This window comes from Microplitis demolitor, chromosome 10 (genome assembly GCF_026212275.2).
Source record: "Microplitis demolitor isolate Queensland-Clemson2020A chromosome 10, iyMicDemo2.1a, whole genome shotgun sequence".
Taxonomy (NCBI): domain Eukaryota; kingdom Metazoa; phylum Arthropoda; class Insecta; order Hymenoptera; family Braconidae; genus Microplitis; species Microplitis demolitor.
Window position 1 is genome coordinate 8,374,356 of NC_068554.1, and position 7,773 is coordinate 8,382,128.

The following is a 7,773-nucleotide window of genomic DNA, read 5'->3' on the forward strand; positions in this document are numbered from 1 at the left end:
CCAATTGGGGGGGTCTTTATACTTCTCCGTGTTCGATTTGGCCTCTGGTTATAATCAAATTGAGATGGACCCCAAAGATCGTCATAAGACGGCGTTCTCTACCCCCCAAGGACATTGGGAATATCTTCGAATGCCATTCGGATTAAAAAATGCTCCGGCAACGTTTCAACGTTTGATGGACTCCGTTTTGACTGGTCTACAAGGTACCGCATTATTCGTATACCTAGATGACATCATTGTTTTTGCTCGTAGTTTACAAGAACATGAGGAAAAAATTGACCAGTTGATGTTGAGACTTCGCGAAGCGAACCTGCAGTTACAACCTGACAAGTGCGAGTTCCTTAGACCTGAAGTCAACTACTTGGGTCATGTCATTAGTAGGGAAGGTTTGAAACCTGACCCTGCTAAATTGACTGCCGTTGAAAACTTTCCAGTACCTAAAACCCAAAGGAATATCCGCGAGTTCCTGGGATTGACAGGCTACTATCGTAGATTTATAGCAAAATATTCTATGATAGCGAAGCCTCTCACAAAACTACTGGAAAAGGAGACTGAATTTAAGTGGTCCGAGACCGCTCAACATGCATTCGAAAGGTTAAAAGAGAAATTGTGCACAGCTCCGGTGTTACAATATCCCGATTTCAACCAACCTTTTATAATCACCACCGATGCGTCAGGTTTTGCTATTGGAGCGGTTTTGTCACAAGGGGAAATCGGTAAGGACCGACCGGTAGCGTATTTCTCTCGAGTTCTACGAGGACCCGAATTACGCTATGATACGTATGAGAAAGAGGCTCTGGCCATAGTGCAAGCAGTGAAACATTTTCGTCCATATGTCTATATGCGACCATTCACCGTTGTTACTGACCATAAGCCTCTCGTCTGGTTTAAATCCGCGAAGGACGGAAATACCAGAATACTGAAATGGCGTCTCCGCCTGGCTGACTACGACTATGAGGTGATCTATAAACCAGGTAAAGTTAATCTGAACGCCGATGCTTTTTCTCGAAATCCTCCAGAAGTCGTCAACGGCACAACACGGGCTCAGAGGGCAAGGCAACGCTCCCTCGAAGGTAAAACAACCAAAATACATAATCACGAGGCTACACACTCTCCACAGAGTCCGCCTCCAGTTGTTAGTCACGAGGCTACACACTATCCACAGAGTCCGCCTCCAGCTGTTAGTCACGAGGCTACACACTCTCCACAGAGTTCGCCTCCAGTTGTTAGTCACGAGGCTACACACTCTCCACAGAGTTCGCCTCCAGTTGTTAGTCACGAGGCTACACACTCTCCACAGAGTCCACCTCCAGTTGTTAGTCACGAGGCTGCCCGTTCTTCACAGAATCCGCCTCCAGTTCAATGTTCTCCACAGATTCGATTTCAGGAAAACCCGGTAATCCCTAAGAAACGGGGCAGACCGCGTAAGGATAATCACGGGGCTGCACACTCTCCACAGAGTCCGCCTCCAGCCGCTGATCACGAAGCTGCATACTCTCCACAGAGTCCGCTTCCAGCTGTCAATCACGAAGTTCCACACTCTCTACAGAACCAACGTTCAAATACACAGGGAGAACTGGTGGTCCCCAAACGACGGGGCAGGCCGAAAAAACCACGGGTAACACTAACCGAGGAGGAATCGGATCTCGAGGGTCCGACACCTCGAGTAGACCCTGAAATACAAGACGACTCGTCAGACGATTCAGACGAATCTGAGTCCACAGATGAGTCCGTTACAGAAAACAAAGTTCATAAAAATAATAACATAATAATCATTAAAGATCTGCTCGAACACAGAAATGATAATCTAGTGTATTTCTTAGATGGGAACGGAGAGCCGTGTGACGCTGGTTCTCGAGCTCTCAAGGTTATAAGTAGATTGCCAACCGCTGGATACATGGACACTGGACAGGTGTTCTGGACCAAACGGGGAAATCGTAATTATTTTGGGTTAATTATTCGAAGTTCCAAGGGGGAATCTTCGTTAATTGTCCAAAGTAATATAGCCAAATGCCTGGTTAAACTCAAAGGTATTTTACGAGATAAGAATATTGAGACATTCTCCATTGCCGTAACAGAATACATCGAAAACGTCCCCTGGGAAACTGTTCTTTCTCTAATTCACGAAATTTACGGGAATGAGCCAAGGAAAATTATCGTGTGTCTAGGGACAGTTCGTTACGTTCCGCGGAGGGACCGTGACCGTATTTTCTTCGAGGCCCATGTGTCTCCCACAGGAGGACACAAAGGGGTCTCAAAAACTTATAATCGGATCCGAACCGATTTCTACTGGGAAAATCTCAAGCAAGACATCCAAATCCGCATCCAACAATGTCTGGAATGTCAATTACGAAAATTGGTACGTGTAAAGACCAAACAACCCATGCTGATCACCGACACCCCAGGTACCGTATTTGAAAAAATTGCAATGGACATAGTGGGTCCGCTCCCACGTACAGACCTCGGTCATGAATACATCTTAACAATACAAGATCAATTATCAAAATTTTGTATTGCATGCCTTCTGCCGAACATGTTAGCCACCATCGTGCCTGATGTATCCATCAAACGATACGTAAGTACCTTTGGTGCTCCAAAGGCAGTACTCACCGATCAGGGTCGGAACTTTATTAGTAACTTTATGCAACGCATTTGCAAACGTTTAAAAATAAAAAAACTACAAACTACAGCATTCAGACCCCAGTCTAATGGTTCCTTGGAACGTTCTCATCACGTTCTCGGGGAATATTTAAAACAATATATTAACAAAGATAGTGAGTGGGACAGTTGGCTAGAATTGGCAACTTTCTCATACAATACCTGTGTCCACGAGGGTACTCGGTATACTCCGTTCGAATTAGTCTTCGGGAAACCCGCACGGATCCCATTGAGTGAACCACTGCACGAACTCGACCAACTGCCGTCATACGAAAACTACATAAGCAAATTAGTTGACCGGTTAACTCGAATTCGCCAATTAGCTCGCGATAATCTGATTGGCGCAAAAGAAAAATCTAAAAACCTCTACGATCAAAAATTGAAACACGTAGAATTCCACGTTGGAGATAATATTTTCCTTTTGAAAGGATCGAAACCTCACAAGTTCGGGGATCATTATGATGGTCCCTACGAAATTGTGGAGGTATTTCCAAACGGGAACGTAAGTATCAAAATGGGGAAACATACCAAGGTAGTACACCCCAATCGGTTAAAGAAAACGAATCTCAAAACTTCGAAACCGACCAAACAGAAAAGACCTAACGTCGTGGACGCTGATCCCGACTTTAGACCCTAAATAACTCGCTTTTGTTACAGACATACAGATCAAGCTTACAATCTTAGTGACCATTTTGGGTCTTTTGTGCCCCGCAAAAGCCATAATCGGATATGATTGTGGAAATAAAATTTTAAATATGACGACGATTTCACTGATCGATATCGATGAATGTGATCTCGGGGAGGATCGGATAGAAACCCTCCCACCAGATACCGCGTTACTGCAACTCAATGAGTATGAACATACTATGATAATGCAATGTAAAATCGAAATTTACCGCGTAATTCAACATTGCGGCTGGCAATCTTATAATTCAATTGTTAGCCAAGGAATCAATGAATATATATATCCGATCCCTCGCGAGATGTGCCAGGTTGCGCATGACCACGGCACATTACGACTCGGGAACACGCTCATCGATGGTTTAGTGGTAAATACAACTACGACACGTAGTATTACGTTGGCAGGAAGCGTAACTAATAACGCTGACTGTACCAATACCCAATACAGCGATCCTTTCGGTACATGGGACAAGGTATTTGTGGTTGGAACGGCAAAGATAACCTTAAGGTCGTTTCAGACCCGAGTTAAGGTGGAGGAAAATAAAATTTACTTGCCATCGGGACACCGATGCCAATTAAATAAAGGTCACTGTATTGACCCCGAAAATGGCTATACATTCTGGGATACCATACCCCGAAAGTATTGCATCCCAGATACTTATACCATGTTATACAATGGCGTAGCCACTAAGTTAACAACTAAGGAAGAAACGGTGTACTCATTAAATGTAAGAGACACTAGTTTCTCATTACGCACAGTGGGAGCTGAGATCTCATGTGAGATAACTTTGATTAGGACCGAGCATCCCAAACTATTCATTGTCAAAGGTAAAGACTTGGGATTGCTGGGGAAGAATAATATAGTAGCTTCCCACCCGGATAATTTAGACATATTTTTGTACGTAAATGCCAAATTTATATACGTTGAACACTACATAAGATCTCAGGTCCAGACTCTGTATTTAGACGTGTTAAAAAAGAAATGTAACTTAGAAAAGGAGGTGTTGAAGAACACGCTTTCAATCGCCTCAACACAACCGGACGAATTCGCCTTCAGGTACATGGAGGGCCCAGGATTCATGGTGGTAGTGGCAGGAGAGGTGGTCCATATAGTGCAATGCGTACCAGTGGAAGTTAAGGTCCAACAAACTGACCGATGTTTTAATCGTATGCCCATATTACGGGGCAACCAAAGTCAATTTTTGACTCCAAGAACACACATAATAACCAATTATGCTACCGAATTGCCCTGCAATTCCCCACTATTACAACATTACAAATTGGGTTCAACTTGGTTCAAATTTATGCCAAGACCTACCGAGACATTAGCACCGACGATGCTGAAACCTAGCACGAGAATGTCCTGGAAATACCAGAACCCCGCCAATCTAGCAACTGGTGGGATATATTCAAACGACGATCTAGACGCCATGCGCGGCAGGATTATGTTCACGATGGAACAAACCGCGGTCATGGAGACCATGGCTCAACAATTCACTAATCATACTCGGGGATCTCCATCCTTAATTAACGCGCTCAACGAAGATGTATTGGAACATCTGGCTGAGAGCGCGTGGTCAAAAACTTGGGGAAAATTCACTGGATTCGGCACATGGTGTGCTGGAATAATTGGAGTCATCATGTTCCTCCGAATCATAAAATTGATGGCAGACACCGTGATCCATGGATACGCTCTACACTCGGTCTATGGATGGTCACTATGTCTGGTAGGAGCTTTATGGGATTCACTTACCCACCTGTTATTACACTTGGGTAGGCAGAAGAAAGACCAACGAAGCAGATATCCACCAGTTCCAAACAAAGATGTGGAAAAGGGGGAAACATCAGCGTTAACGGTACCAGATATCTATCCGCTCTTGCCCAAAGCCGCCAAACGAGATTATCCACCAACCACGGAAATCGGCGTCAACACACCAACCTATCAACGGGTACCAGAAGACAACACAACCAGAGCTTTCGTCTAGAGATAGCGTATCAACACCTTCTGTAAGTTAAGATCCTTTAAGAATAAAATCTCGTCGTCGCACTCGTATGCTCGATTCCTTCCGAATCAGCTCGTGCTTCCGTCTAACGGCGGGGGTGTTACGTCCAGCTAAAAATTTAGCCGACGACCAGATTTTACTTTTTCTATTTATAAAATTCGGAATGCTTTTAAAAAGATTAGACTTGTTTGTTTTGACATTTGTTGAAATGCTAGAGCAAACAACTAAATGTAATTTTAATGACCCTTCAGGTAATTGTAAAGGCCCAGAGGCTATTTGGAAACACTTTAAACAGAAAAATACATATATTTAAAAAAATATTTATCAACAAAAGCGTACGTGGCGTAGTTAAGAGGTAAATAAATTTTAGTTGTAATAAACAATCTTTACACAATCTAAATCCCTTACTTTCACTTTAAGTGCACTTTTGTTGAAATATTTTATCATAGAATAAATAGACAAAATTAGAGACGGACACAAAATCCTATGACGTAGAGGTCATTAAGGAAATAAAAATTAAACATTAACAGAAAATGTTAACTAATGAAAATGTTAAAATGTTAGAATTTTGCAACAAATTATTCAAAATATTGATTAACTATCAAGTTGCAAAATATAATCAAATCATTAACACCAACAAATAAATTTGAATTTGATAGCAAGTAAATTTTAAGTAGATTTTGATTTGAAATTCAATAATAACTAAATATAAATTTTATAATAAATAAACTACAATAAATTTAAGTTGTTTTAACATAGGTAGATTTGAAATTTAATGATAATTAAATTTAAATTTTATAATAAATAAATTAAAATTATAATAATAAAGAAATCTAAAATATTATAATAAATATATTTAAGTAAATACAATAATGTACATGTGGGTGTATGCACGGTTGCGCACGCACATAGGCCCACATCGGGGAGTGTTTTCCAGGGCGAAAACCATAAGGAAAGGGAAGGCCCTTAAGGAGCTGCGCTCCGATTGGATGTAGTCTTCCCCCAGAACAATACATTAGATTAAACAATTAGATAAGTATAAAAGGTGTCACAAAAGAGAAAATGCTCTCTTCAATTTTAGTCCCGGACTAAACAGTTAGTTTTTGTGTACGCACACACTTCAGTTTTCACACTAGTTCCGTACTAGTTTAGTTTTTGTGTACTCACACACTTCAGTTTTCACACTAGTTCCGTACTAGTTTTGTTTTTGTGTACTCACACACTTCAGTTTTACGCTAGTTCCGTACTAGTTTATATTGTACAAGTATTTTTACATTTACGGTATTAATCATCTTGCAACATTTTATTAAAATCAGTGATTTGCCAAGTATAAAACTCAGCGGTCAAAATAAAACAAAAATAAGAAAAATAAAAGTAATACCTAGAGTCAGTGTAGAATACTATCATACAAACATCCAGTTGCAGCGACTACAGGTACTGTAAAGTTAAGTTAACACATAAAACAAATGAATGTCCAACTTCAATAGTAACTCGTGACACAAACCTATAGAGATAATTCTACATTTAAAATTTATTGTTTCGAATTAATTATTAATAGTTTCTGTGAAACGCAAATTATACGAGTAGGTATAAGCAACAACATACCTAATATCTCCGTATAATTTCGAGTTTATGTAAAGTTAATTTTAAGTTGACTAACCAATAAGGTATAAAGTAAATCTCAAGTTTATTGTATGCACAAATGAAGTTGTTTAATTGTAGAATATAGATAGTAATTTAAATTATAAACTCAACGTCTTTATTTTATAACACCTCCCAGATAATTCCTCAGTGTGATCCCGGTCTATTGGTCGAAAGACTAGGGCCGAAAATAATAATTATAATAATATTGTCCAACATCACAGTACAAGCTACTAGTTGGACATAACAATAATAATGATAATAACAGTTAAAATAACGATAATAATAATAATAATAATTATAATAATAATAATAATAATAATAACATACGAGGTTGTCAATTTCACTGCAGATGAAAACGACTTCCTTATGCAAATTGTTCATAGTCATGAAAATAGGCATAGGGGAGCGTTTTTATATAAGGCAGCAATGTACGCGGCAAAATCCCTCGGTCTTGGAAGAGTGAACCCTCTTATCGAACTCCCTAAGGAGGAATTTGAGAGGGTCGTCAGCAATGCTGAGCAACAAAAACTGCTCAGCACACATATGGACAAGTCCATGCACAGCGTGTTCTTTAAACACGTGCGTGAACATGGCTTGTCCGAGCAGCTGACGTTTTCCTTCCTCAGGTCAGCTGGCCTGATGTCTGAGACCGAAGGATATATTTTTGCCTGCCAAGATGGTGTTATCAATACTCTTGAATACCGTGCTAAAGTGCTCCAGATGCAGTTACCCGACACTTTGTGTAGGGTGTGTAAGCAACATCCTGAGACGCTTATGCATCTGTTGT